The sequence below is a fragment of the Rousettus aegyptiacus genome, unplaced genomic scaffold (assembly GCF_014176215.1).
Source record: "Rousettus aegyptiacus isolate mRouAeg1 unplaced genomic scaffold, mRouAeg1.p scaffold_m13_p_9, whole genome shotgun sequence".
Taxonomy (NCBI): Eukaryota; Metazoa; Chordata; class Mammalia; order Chiroptera; family Pteropodidae; genus Rousettus; species Rousettus aegyptiacus.
In genome coordinates this window covers 26,024,274-26,037,905 of record NW_023416312.1, presented here as the reverse complement: position 1 = coordinate 26,037,905, position 13,632 = coordinate 26,024,274, and positions in this window count along the sequence as shown.

Below are 13,632 nucleotides of genomic sequence, written 5' to 3'. Positions count from 1 at the left end.
AAATAACAGCAACAACGACAACAACAAAACATAATTAAGAGTAAAGTGACTAGCAGGCCTTGTTGTAAACTTACTGGATTTCATTAACCAATTCCAACATAAAAATAAATAATTAAATATATGTAACAAAAAAATCCTCTGGGATTCCTCATTATCTGTTTGTTGCATGAGGCCCTTCTAAACCTGCCACCTGCCTACCATGAACTGCATCTTCCATCTCTTTCTTGCTGTTATCCTCCCATGTCTGTATTTTAATCATATGCACCTACTTGCTGCTCCCATAGCCAATCTACAGAGCCAAAGGTAAGAAAAAATGGTTTTTTTGAACAACTGAGATTTGGGGGTTTCTTTTAATACAGTATTGTCTCAGCTGAAATCCAAAAAATATGTGATAGATATTGTAATCAAATAACCAGGTATTAAGCTGAAGCTTTTCTCCACCCTAATATAATATCTGTAGCATAATCTCATGCTAAAATAGTCATGGATTTTTAAAAATCACAAATATATAGAGAGAGAGAAATTATATGTACTGTCTTTGGGAAACATTTGTTAAATGAGTATCTTATATAGACACAACTTAATCTCTATTAACAGGGGCAATTTTTTAAAAATACCCTAGTAAAGTTCTAAAGGATGAAAAGTATAATTGAAGAAAAATCAGAAGCCAAAAAAAATTGAGGAAATGGCGCTCAATAAAATGCCTGAGAAGAGGTAACACAAAAGAGGGACAATTTAAGTTGATTGAATGATCAGCTTGCAAGAAAGGAAGCTCAGCAAAGACAAGAGTGTATGAATAAGAGGTCCCCAAAAGGGCAGGAGGACTGAGAATAGTAAAAAGCTGAGCAGTGCCTTGGATGTGGATCTGAGCCAGATGAATCACCTAAGGGAGGCTAGCACTATGTCTGAGTAAGAAGGCCCAGGTCAAGGGAGAACAGTGCCCCTAAGTAGAGGTAGCCACTGAATTAATTCTCTTGGACATTTATCTTAGAACCTTAATGGACGTTTGGAGATCGTTTTGCCCATATTAGCTACTAAGGAGACTTGATCTTCAATGAGAGGTACTATCAGGTACATTAATCACTCAGCTAATGGCCTGACCTCTTTGATAATGTCACATATACAGTTTTTTTCCCCTGACTGACTTAGAAGTGCCCCCACTCCCACAATAATTGTGTATTGTTTCTCTCACCTTGTTGCTTGGAAGGAAGAAAGGAGAAGAAAGTGGGGGAGGTGATTGAGGTGCAAACAGCAAGCTATATTCAATCTTGATAACTACTAAGATCCGTATAAGGCAATACTGGTATCCTGGGAATTACCCAGCAAGGTAGAGACATAGTTTTTTTTTACTTTCAAGGGCCATTCATAATTTAGTTCTGAATTACCTTTATCTTCAGTCTGAATGAGGGGACTTGAAATCATGTAGGAGTTGGAACCCATATCTAATTTGTAGGAAAAACTCCTTGGATCCTTGATGTAAAAACATGGGGAAAAGGAGATAACTATCATTAGTTATCAAAGGAAAAAAATTTTTTTCATCCAGCCTTTCGAGGTAAATAACATGACATTATATATAAAAGTCCATGGTGTGAAATGGGTATTAAGTAACATAGGAAGCTGATCTCGGCTCTTTAGGTACTTAATTTTGACATAAATTTTGATAAACAGAAGAAAATAAAGCAAATAGAGTATCTTCGTATTTGAATATTTTTAAACTTTACATTTGAAAATTAATTCTGAGAGTAATAGAATACTAATGTCTGCTGAAAAAGATCTTGTTTGAAAACCCCTTTGTATCTAAAACATATTGGAATGAATGAATGAATGAATGAATGAACAAATCTCTCATTCTAATAGAAAATTTCCTGGGTATTTTGGAAATGAGTCTTCTTTTATGACAATGTCCTAATCTAGGACGCAGACTTCATATAAGGTCAACTAGTATGGAATAAGCTATAGCCTGCGGTGGCCCACTTTAGGAAAGAGATTCTTTATTATTTGTACTAAAAAATTACATAATGGTAAAAATATAATAAGAACTTTAAATGAAAAAATGCCCTAAAATTCCATCAATTCCTAACATAATAGAATAAGTAAGTGAAACAAATTTGGAAAGTGACAAAATAATTTTCTCCTAAAGGCCTTACTTCTCCATATTAAAAATGAAAGGCATGAACCAGAAAATTTCTAACCTCCTTCTCAGAGGCAAAGAGATAGATATCCAAGTCCATGTGTGAACATCAATCGAGTGTAAGCCCTCCTGCCTGCAACCAAGCTTCCTCTGATCCCAACTTTCCATCCTCACTCACTATCTCGCTCCATTTTGTCTTAACTCATACACAAAAGCAGGAACCCTTCTACTTTACCAAACCAATATTCTCATTGGGATATCCTTGAAAAGGCCAAACTCCAACCCATTTCTGGACCTTGGCCAGGTTCCTTCCCTCATTTAGAATGCCATCCAGAGATTACCCAAATTTCACTCTTTTTTTTTCAAGATACAGCTCACTGTTCACTTTTTCTGTACAATTTTTCCTGACTAAATCAGCTTTGGCTCTTTCATTTCTCTGAGCTATGTTTATATCAGTGGTCCCCAACCTTTTGGGCACCATGGATCAGTTTCATGGAAGACAATTTTTTCATGGACTGGGGGGTGGGGGTGGTTTTTGGAGAATTCAAGCCTATTATATTTATTGTGCACTTTATTTCTATTGTTATTATATTGTACTGTATAATGAAATAATTATATAGCCCACTGTAATGTAGAATCAGTGGGAGACCTGAACTGACTTGAACACAGTTGTTCTCCCCTGAAGTGATAGATTGAGTTGGTTAAGCAGGTTGAATATGTCACACAAGTAACCAAGTGCTGCGACCCACTCTGTGTCACTGAGAAGTGCTGCCAGTGGTGACTCTTTTTCTAAAAGAGATCTCTGGAGCTACGCTTTTAACTCAGCTCTGGCCAATTATCTACGTTTAGAAAGCCAGCTCACTTCTGTGTATAAGAAAAGACATGTGCTCTGAGTCCATTTCTCACAGACCTTCATGAACAGATGTGAGTTAAGGGGATGTATTTTAATGTGGTTGATAATTCTAGTCCCATTCTGTAAAACATTGTTAAGTTCAGGTGACATTTTCTGGCTAGCTAGCACTTCTCTATGGATGTCACAGTACGTAGATACACATTCAGAAAGAACTTCTTTGACCCAAGTAGTGAAACCAGAAAGCTATCCAGTCATGGCAGCCTCTCTATCTGTGCACATACTGACACAGAATGACCAATTCAATTTTCCAAATATGTAATCATTCAAATACTTGAATAGTTCTGCAGCTGTAGTGTTGGTTGGCAACAAAAGTACACATAACATATCCTCACCCACGTCCTCCTGAAAAATATATTGCACAAAAACAAGCATTTGGGACTTGTTGTCAACATTGATAGACTCGTCAACCTGGATTGCATACCGAGGTAACTCATTAATCCCCTCTAACGATTGTACCTCAATATCCTCTGCTATTTCATCAATTTGTCTAGTTATGATGCTAGCCAAATACTTGAATAGTGTCCTTAGCAGCAGGCAGTATCAACTCTTCCCCAATAGTAAAGGGTTTCTTAGTTTTAGCAATGTGGTTAGCCACTAACAATGATACTCTCAGTGCAGACACATTTGACAAAGAGGGGGCCTTCAGTAATTGCTTCTGTTCTTCACGTTCACATTTTTTTTCTTTTGAAAAGCCTTATCTTTTAATGCAGAGTGCTTGGTCTCCATGTGGCGAGGCATTTTTGAAGGTTTCACAGTTTCGTTGGATAGCCGGTCACCACATATTAAACACAGCAGGCTTGGAGAATGTGAATCACCTGTTAAATGAACCCATAATTTAAGTAAGACTCTTGGTATTTTCTTTTAAATACAGCTTTCTTTTTGTTGTAAATCTTAGAGTCTTCTGCTATCTCATCATTGGGTCTTTCCCCCTTTACAAAGAAGCTCTCCAGTGACATTTGTTTTTCTACTCATTTCGGCTAAGGTTAGCTTGTGGGCTTACTAAAACTGTGACTGAGACAAGTGCACAGTACAGAAAAGAGGCACCAATGGAAATGGTAAACAAAATAATGGGTGGGCCATGCATGGACTAAAATAAGCATCGGATTTTCATTTAAACCTGCCACCAGATACAACTTAATTGTCACTTGCCACTCACTGATAGGGTTTTGATATGAGTTTTCAACCAATTGGCTTATGGTCTCTGTGCAGTCAAACCTCTCTGCTAATGTTAATCTGTATTTGCAGCCACTCCCTAGAGCTAGTATCACTGTGTCAGCTCCACCTGAAATCATCAGGCATTAGATTCTCATAACGAGCACACAACCTAGATCCCTTGCATGTACAGGTTTCTCTTTAGAGCAAATGCTATCAGCCTGAAGACTGGAGATGTTTGGATATCTGGAAACAGATGCAAGAATTAATTGAGCATAGTAGTGGAGGTGCTGTGAGGCTGCAGGGATCAGAATCCCCAGAGTCACCAAATTGCCAGATTAAGCTGACGCTGAGCACCCAGGTCCCACTCTCACAGCCACTTATCAGCCTATCTGTCATGCTCAGTATGAAACTCAGTTGTCCAGACCCCTAATTGCTTACCATCTGCTTAATTTTCTCCATTGTTCACAGAGATATTTGAAGCAGAATGAAATTCACCTTCCAATTACATAATAAACCCAAATTGTTCCCCACAATTCCTGAATTTATTCAGGCATTTACTGAGCATCTAACAGGAGAAAAAAATGATATCCAAAAGAGTCCTTGGCATTACATTGAACAAGGTGGTTAGGAGTATGAAATATGGATTCTGAAAGAGCTTTAAATCTTGAAACTTCCAGCTTTTTGATCTTGAGCAAGTTATTAAAAATTCCTGAGTCCTAGTTTTCCTCATCTGTAAAAAGAGATGGAAATTTTGATGGGACCGATAAACTCAATCTACCTACTCATTTTTTTTATCTGGAGTTCTCAAGTCTCTACCTCCTGGCTATTCATCTGGCCTTACTCACTTTGTTAAGGTCTTTGAATTGTTCTCCTCATCAAAAAGATTCAAGTTTGAAAAAGGATATCAGTTTCACTTAAACTCTGTTCTTCCTGGATTCAGCATTCAGGTAAATCAGAAAATCTGCTAGCATCTGTTTAAGGGTAGGCCAAGAAGCTAACAGAGAAAACCACCTCCCAAGAGAAAGTCCAACCAATTTGATTCAAGACAAAGTGGGCAGTAGATTTATCACCAAAAATCTGGCCACAGATATTTTAGTTACATTTTAGTATATTCAGTGATGGAAAGTGCACACTATCATAGTATTTGCAAATTTGGAGAATTATGAGGGTTTAGGGAGAAATCCCTCTCAAATGTCAAAAGCTTAATATATTATATTGTAGACCCTCTAGAGTCTTTTAAATAATATTTAAGACGGTTCCAAAACTCGAGGATAGCAGGGGGCTTATATAAACTTCTAAAGGCAACTGAAATCCATAGCAAACAATGAGTTATTTGCTTAGATTTTCTGGGCAAGGGATGTTTCCATCAGTTTATATTAGAAGAACATCTACCTGAGCAGAGGTATTCCTTTATGTATTTACTGAGGGCTTCCTGTGAATATAAATGCTAAATAGATAATGTGCTTAGGCAAGGGGTCACAAAGGCAGCAAGACATGAGTCCTGTTTTCACATTATTTGTACTTTAGTTTGACTAAAAAAAGTAACAATTATACCTCCACAACATTTTACAGCTTTCAAAAAGTTTTTTTTACCTATTTTCATTTCATCCTCAAAGATTCCTATAAGTATGATTAATTCCATTTTAAAGATGAGGAAACTGGGGTCCTAAGAAGTTAAGACATTTTTCTATGGTCAGGAAGTTAGTATATGATCAGTTAAGACCCAGATTTTCTGACCCTTGGTTTAATGTTCTCATTTACTATAGCTACATCTCGTGTGTGTGTGTGTGGTGGGGGAACTCTACACCTTTGCTAAATCAAGGTGGGAAGGAAAAAGCAGAAAAAGTTTTTGATTGATTTTCCTAATCCATCAGGTCTCAATCAGGGCCCTATAGCCCATCTGTCCCCGGCAAAAATGTCATGGACAAATGAGTGGAAAACAAGGATTTGTTTCCTATTGCCCAAGGGCTTTCAAATTAACTGGATGTTAATAAAATTGGAAAAATAAGAAGTGATAAAAATGTTTAAACTATAATCAATGGGGTGGTAACACCCTTTTACAATGAGATGGCCCTTGTCCTTATAGAGTTTATAGTGCCTGCCACAGGGTCTAGGACATAATAAATAGAGATACCCAATAAAAATGTGATAAAAGATCAATGGGAGCAAATAAATAACCATGAAACACACCTTAGTATATATTGCAACTTTGAATGTGATAAAGAAGGAATCACAGAGCAATATTAATTAGATGTTTATTTAACACAAGGGTTTGGAAATTAACTATTTGGGAAAAATCAAGTTAGTGCTCTATTTCATAATATGATCTCATAATGTCAAGTAAATTCTAGATGAATCAAAGAGTCAGATGTTAAGAGCAAAACTATTTTTTAAAAGATAAACATTAACTATAAATTATAATTTCACTAATTTTTGACTTACAATAGATGTCTAAGTATAAATATAATGTAACAAATCATACTGTAAATAACTAAAACATGATTACATAAAAAGATGATTTGGATCTTGGCGAAAGAAGGAAGAAAATAGGAGAAGAAAAGGGGAAAAAATAAATAATGGAATAGTAACCTCTGCTGATATTTTGTTGTATATTCTCAGGATGATTACATCACAAGGGATTTCTTATTTGTTGTTCTGCTTTTGCATTTCTATGTTTAAAAAAGAAATCTGAATTTTTGTCTTTGAAAATTTATTCATTTATTTATTTAAAACTGCAAAGGATATCCAGAAATCTCTGGGCAATATGATTACACATATTTTTTATTTTCTTTTTGCTATCTCTATGTATTTGTTCAATACTTTTACAGAAAGCATGAATTATTTTTGTTGAAAGGAAAAAAGTTCTCTTGTACATCAAGACGATATGGGTATCTCTTTTGTGTGGAATATTTTTTCAATGTTGTATTTGTAAAATTCTATGAAATAGATTCTTAATAGTAAAAATATCATGTGAATAATCTAAAATAGATTAAGAGTTCAGAATGGATACAAATTCGGCAATGAGTACCAGGTATCAAATATCTTTTCAATTCTTTCCACAAGGAAACTGTAACAGAAATGAAAGTTTATTCCCTTTATTTTCTGTTCAACTTCCATGTTAGCCTGTGCAATGGAGAAGGCTTAGCTGCAAATATATCTATGTGTGCTCAGAATTTGAGCAAGTGAGGAACAATAACTGGGTTGTGACTGAAAGGAGAAGTGTTAAAAATAGTACTTTTAGGGTCTAAACACATTTTTTCGGCATCCTGCAAGTTAAAAAAAGGTTGCTGTAAATTATGTATTTCACTGTTTGAAGTTTAAATACTACTGAGTAACTTTTCAATAAATAATATTAATAAATAGCAATGGCTGATATTTATTGAGTGCTTGCTCTATGCCAATAACTGTATTAAATTTTGGTCATACATTATTTCTTTTAAATGGAACAGCAGCCTTATGAGGCAAGAACTATTTGAATTCCCATTTGACAAATTTTAAAAATCAAGCTCAGAGAGGTTGAGTAACTTGTCCACGTTTCTGTAGTAGAGCTGAAATTTAAAACCAGGTTTATCTGAATTTAGGGTCCATCTACTTTATAATAACATATCTACTAAGGGGAAATGACACAACAAAAATGCATTCCGATGGTCACCAAAAATACATACTAACTAGAAAGTTAAATACCAGCACTGTTCTTAAAAACTCCAAACTGGAAACTATCCAAATGCACATCAGCAGTTGTACAAATTGTGGTATATTTACACAATGGAATGCTATACAGCAATGAGAATGAGTTTTCTATAACTACAATCAAGAAATGGATGAAAATTACAAACATAATGTTGAGCAAAAGAAGTCAGGCCCAAATGAGCACATAATGTATGATTCAATTTACTTAAAAAAAATTAAAAATGCCAAAACTACCAAAATGAATCTATGGTTTCAAAATCAAGATAATGATTACTCCTTGAAATTGAGGGACAGTAGTGGGTAAAGTCTGGATGGTGGCATAAGAGAGGTTTCTGGGATGCTGACAATGCTCTGTTTCTTGATGTAGGTCCCAGTTGTAAGAAGGTGTTCACCTCATAAAAATGAATTGAGCTATACATCTGCCATATGTGTACATTTCTCTACAGCTAGTGACTCCAGAAGTAGAAAGTAATTGACGACAAGCATCTAGTTTAGTTTCTACTATGGGAAACCTAAAACGAACACATGTCACATATAGGAAAAGAATACAAAGTGATAAATGAGGATCATGAAAATACTGATCTGATAATGATCGGCTTTATGAGATATAAACAATTAGCCATGAGAAATGACAAATAATATGTCACGACAAGCTCATTTGGTTACCTTTCCATCAGAATTCAGAACAGCAAGTATGTCTTTTTGGACAGCAGAAAAGTGTTTGCTTTAATATCACCACCTACAGAATGAAATTCAACCAATTAAGTTAGGAAATTTCCATTTGCAGACAAATATTATTCAGGTGGTTTCTATCTTCATAGATGTGTAGGTAGCCATTCGAGGACAAGGTCTCAAAACTGTCCCTGGGTGTGGTGTTGGAGTTGGTGTATTTTAACTTAATGATCTGGAAGAGGAAATAATCAGCATGGTAATGACATTGCAAATGATGCTAAATTGAGAGTGTTACAAATGCTAATAAAGGCAGAGGAACAAAATGAGAAGATTTTGCTGATAAGATCTGGGCTTTAGAAAATAATACCAGTGCACTGAATTCCCAATTCTCTGTCCTAGCAATAGATTCCTGAGCATAGTCCTTTGTGCTCAAAAATAAAGTTATCATATCTTTAAAAAAATGAATATTCTATTTCAGTACTGCAATTTCAAATAAACTTTTTAAAATTTTTGAATAGTGTTAAATTTATAGAAAAGTTGCAAAAATAGCATAGAGCGTTCTCATAGACCCCACATTCAGTTTTCCCTATTGCTAAAATGTTGCATTAGTATGGTACATTTCTCACAATTAATGCACCAATCTGATATATAATTATTTATTAAAGTTCATAATTTTGACAGGTTTTCTTAATTTTTTTCTTACCTAATATCCCTTTTCTGTTCCAGGATCCCATCCAGATACAACATTCCACTTATTCATCATGTCTCCTTAGGCTCCTCTTGGCTGTGACAATTTCTTAGGCTTTCTTTTGAGGACCTTGACAGTTTTGAAGTGTACTGGTCAGAAATTTTGCACAATATCCCTCAAAAGGGATTTCTCTAATGTATTTCTCATTATTAAACTGGTAATATGGGTTTTGGAGAAGAAGACCACAGAGATAAAGCACCTTCTCATCACATCATGTCCAGGGTACATATTTCAATATGATTTATCACTGTCGATGTTGAACTTGATCACCTGGCTGAGATAGTGTTTGTCAGGTATCTCTACTCTACTTACTCTTCCCCCTCCCCTCTTTCCATAACTGCACTCTTTGGAAGGAAGTCACTAAGTGCAGCTCATACTTAGGGAATGGGAAATTATGTCTACTTCCTTGAAGGCAAAGTATCTACACAAATTATTTAGAATTTTGCATAGTATATTTGTTTATTCTTCCCTCTTTTATTTATTTAATCATTTATTTATATCAATATGAACTCATGGATAATTATTTTATATCTTGGTTTACAATCCAATACTACTTTGTTCCTCAAATTATTATAACTTTTGCCATTCACAAAGCTCTGTCTGTTGGCTCCTGTGTCTCTTTGACATATCACCACCATTGTGAATCTTCTTAAACACTTATTTTTTAGCAGAAAAAAATGCTTCAGAGTCATATGTGTATTTCTAGTCCTATAATCAGCCATTTCTCCAAGGAGCACTGGTTGCTTTTATGGGAAAATGCTATTAGAAACCAAGACTTGTGTTCTAGGTGTGATCATTGCTACTGAGGTATTTTTGCTTCTAGGCCTTCTTAGCTAACAGTTCAGGGAGATATACATGTGTATACTAACTCATGTGTGAACACATACCTAAATATTTATATATCTATCCATCTGTATTTATATTAAGCTAGTACTTAGATACCCAAAGGAAGTAAAAGAGTGCCCTTATAAGCTATCTGAAGAAGTATTTAGGAAAGATAAAGAAAGCCAGTGTACCTGGAGTAATCGGAGACAGAGTTACTGGAGAGGAAGCAGTGGGAAACTTCATTACATAGTGGCTTGTCAGCTATAGTAAGGATATGAGCTTTCATTTTAAGCTTTAAAACCACTGAAGAATTTTCAAACATAAAAAAATGACATAAGTTGACATATTCTAAAAGGATTGTTCTGGCTGATGCATTGATAACAGACTGTTGGGGATTCATAAGACAAGATGGAAGCTACAGAGACTACAGTAGTTTCTCATTATATCTGGAGGATATTTTCTAAGACCCTCAGTGGATAGTACCTGACCCTGTCTATACTGTTTTTTTCCCCTATGCATACTTTTTCATTTAAAGGAAGAATTTATGGTTTCTCTTTGGCATATCCAAATTGCCAACATCACTATTCTTGCTCTTTGGGGCTGTTACTAAGTATAATAAAGGTTCTTTGAACACAAGCACTAAGATACCGAGACAGTTGATCCGATAAGCTAGGGAACTGCTAAGTAACTAGCAGAGCATATACAGCATGGATGCACTGGACAAAGGGATGATTCATATTTTGAGTTGGATGGAGCGAGATGGCTTGAGATTTCATTATGCTACTCAGAACAGTGTGCAATTTAAAGCTTATGAATCCTTTATTTCTAGAATTTTTCATTGAATAATTTTGGACCATGGTCGACTGCAGGTAACTGAAACTATAGAAAGTAAAACTATAAATAAAGGAAGACTACTGTATTTAAGATGCCAGAAATAATTCAGGCAAGAGATGACGGTGGCTTTGAGGAAATGAGATGTCATCAGATTCTGGAATTGTTTTTTAGATAGGCCCTACAGGATTATTGATAAATTAGTTGTATTATTAAAACTTCATAACAACTTTTAGCAAAATAAGAGTAATAAATTTTATTTAAATATGAGGAACCTAACCCTCAAGGAGATCTTACCTAGGTCTCTGAGGTAACGAATGACAAATCAAAATTCAAAGCCAAATCTATCAGGCTCCACACTCCAAACTCTGACCCTCCACTCACAGCCTGTTAGAGTTATGAAGGAAAGGATCTATGAGTTCGGCCCAACACTTTATTTCACAGAACTAAAAACTGAAGAAGATAAAAAACATTCTCTAGGTTCTAAAAGTAGCCTGGGGCAGAAATAAGACAAAATTTCCTATCTGGTGACACCTGAATTGGTCACTTTCTACTCTTCCTTAGTGCCTTTTCATCTGATAAGTGGGAATAAACAGCCAAAGTGATTGTCAGGTGATTGCCGATTAAACCTAAGTTCACAATATAATAGCTCTATTACAAAATCCACTGCAATGGGTCATCTTTGAGGAGGTATCACGAGGCAGGGGCAATATTTATCACACTTCTCCCTGAACACTACCTATATTTTTAATCATTAACAAAATGATTCAATGTCTACAAGAAGACTTTAGGGAATAAAAAGGAAAGAAACAAATAAGTAAACAGTATTCATGGAATCGACCAGTCCTAGCTGCCAAAAAAAAAAAAAAATGCCAGGGATGGTAAAGTGGTTGACTTTCATGTGTTTTTGTAGGATTCTTTGGGGATTTCTGTGCCAACTATATTGAATTTACACTGTGGCACTGCCTAGTATAAGAAGCAGCATTATTCTATTCATCTTAATTGGATATTTTTTTCCTACAAAGGATATTCTTGGGGAAAAAAACAAGAATGTCAATGCCTGAAAATAAATTGGGGCCCTTCTCATTCATAAAAAAACTTTTTGTACCTAGTCCTTCAAATTCAATGCAATCTACTATTTATTAAGCCCTCACTATATGCCAGAAATTGGGATAAGTAATTTATGAGTTGTTTATTCAAATCTAAGACAACCTTATGAGGTGGGTATTATTAGCTCCATTTTACAAATAAAGTGATGATGGTTACTGAGTTTTATGCCTTCTGCTGGCTCACAGAGAATCCTGAGTTTGCTTCTATACCTTCATTTTCCCAAGTAAATCAAGGACTACAGTGCTAAATGATGTCTCTCTTCCACTGTTTAGAATGCCTTGATAGAGCAAAATTAGATATGCATAAACCCTTTTTTCTCTCATCTTTAGTATTTTAGCATACCCTGAGAAGTAACACAGATCTTTTTCCTAAGTATTTCACTTAATCCCATGTATTCCTGACAATAGTCCTCTGAGATTTTCCTTTAATTGTGACCTCTTCACCCCATTAGCAAGGGAGGGAATTTTATACCAGGGTAATGAGGAGAGCTGAGAATATGACAGTCAACACTGGAAAGATGAGATTGACAGCAGTTTACTAGCCACACATGCTCTTAACCCAGAGAAAGAGGACATTTCACCATGCAGGGACACATGGATGTACTTGGGAAAGAGTTAACCATCAGGTGCTATAGGAAACAAGTTTTGTGGTATCAAGAGGGTGAAATGTCCCCAGAATCCCACAGTAGAATGTGATTGGCTTGTTTTAATTTCATAGGCTATCAGGGAACTGAAACCCGCTATTCAGGGATATGCAGGAACTCTGCCTGGTTCTTATGATAAGGAGGGTATGTTTGCCTAAGGGATCTTATCCACTAGAGCAAAGTAGGGGGAATTTATAGTTGGGTTATTAAAAGTCCTCCCAATTGCACCAGATGTCAAGGCAAGACATTATAGTGAGCCTTAATTTTAGGCCTTATGCCACAGATATATCTCATTATCTCCATTTTACAAATAAGGAACTGGAAATCAGGATACTCATATCACGGACAAAGTCACACAGCCAATGAAAAATTGAGGTTAAACTGTTCTCTCTGACCTCAAAGTCCTATTTAGTTTACACATGGTGATGGAACATCTTCAGTTTCTAACCAATATTTCAATGTAATTGCTGATAATTATGAGAATGGAAAAGAAAGACCATTTTCTGGCTGAAGTTAATGTACAACAGAATATTTTTCCCCACGTGCCCAAGTCACCAGCATTTGGCTAGAAGGAGTCACTACTAATGGTTTGAATCACAGAGTGGAGAAAACCATTGTTGTTTCATGCCAAGGTCTCCTCACCTGTCTGGTTGTGTTTTTAGCCCAATCTCAGAAAAAGTATAGATATGGCTTAGATAAATTAACATGAATATTTTATTATGCATATTTGTGTTCTTGAATGTTTGGACTATCACTTATCCATAATTACTTTTTCCTTTAGCTTTGAGTATTTTAATAGTTGTTCTCTTTATATTATTTTTTTTACATCTCAAGTTCTCCCAGCTTCTGCTTTAAGCCTGAAAGTGTTTTCCTATCAATAGTAAATCTAATTTCTAAAATTTACACAAGAGGAT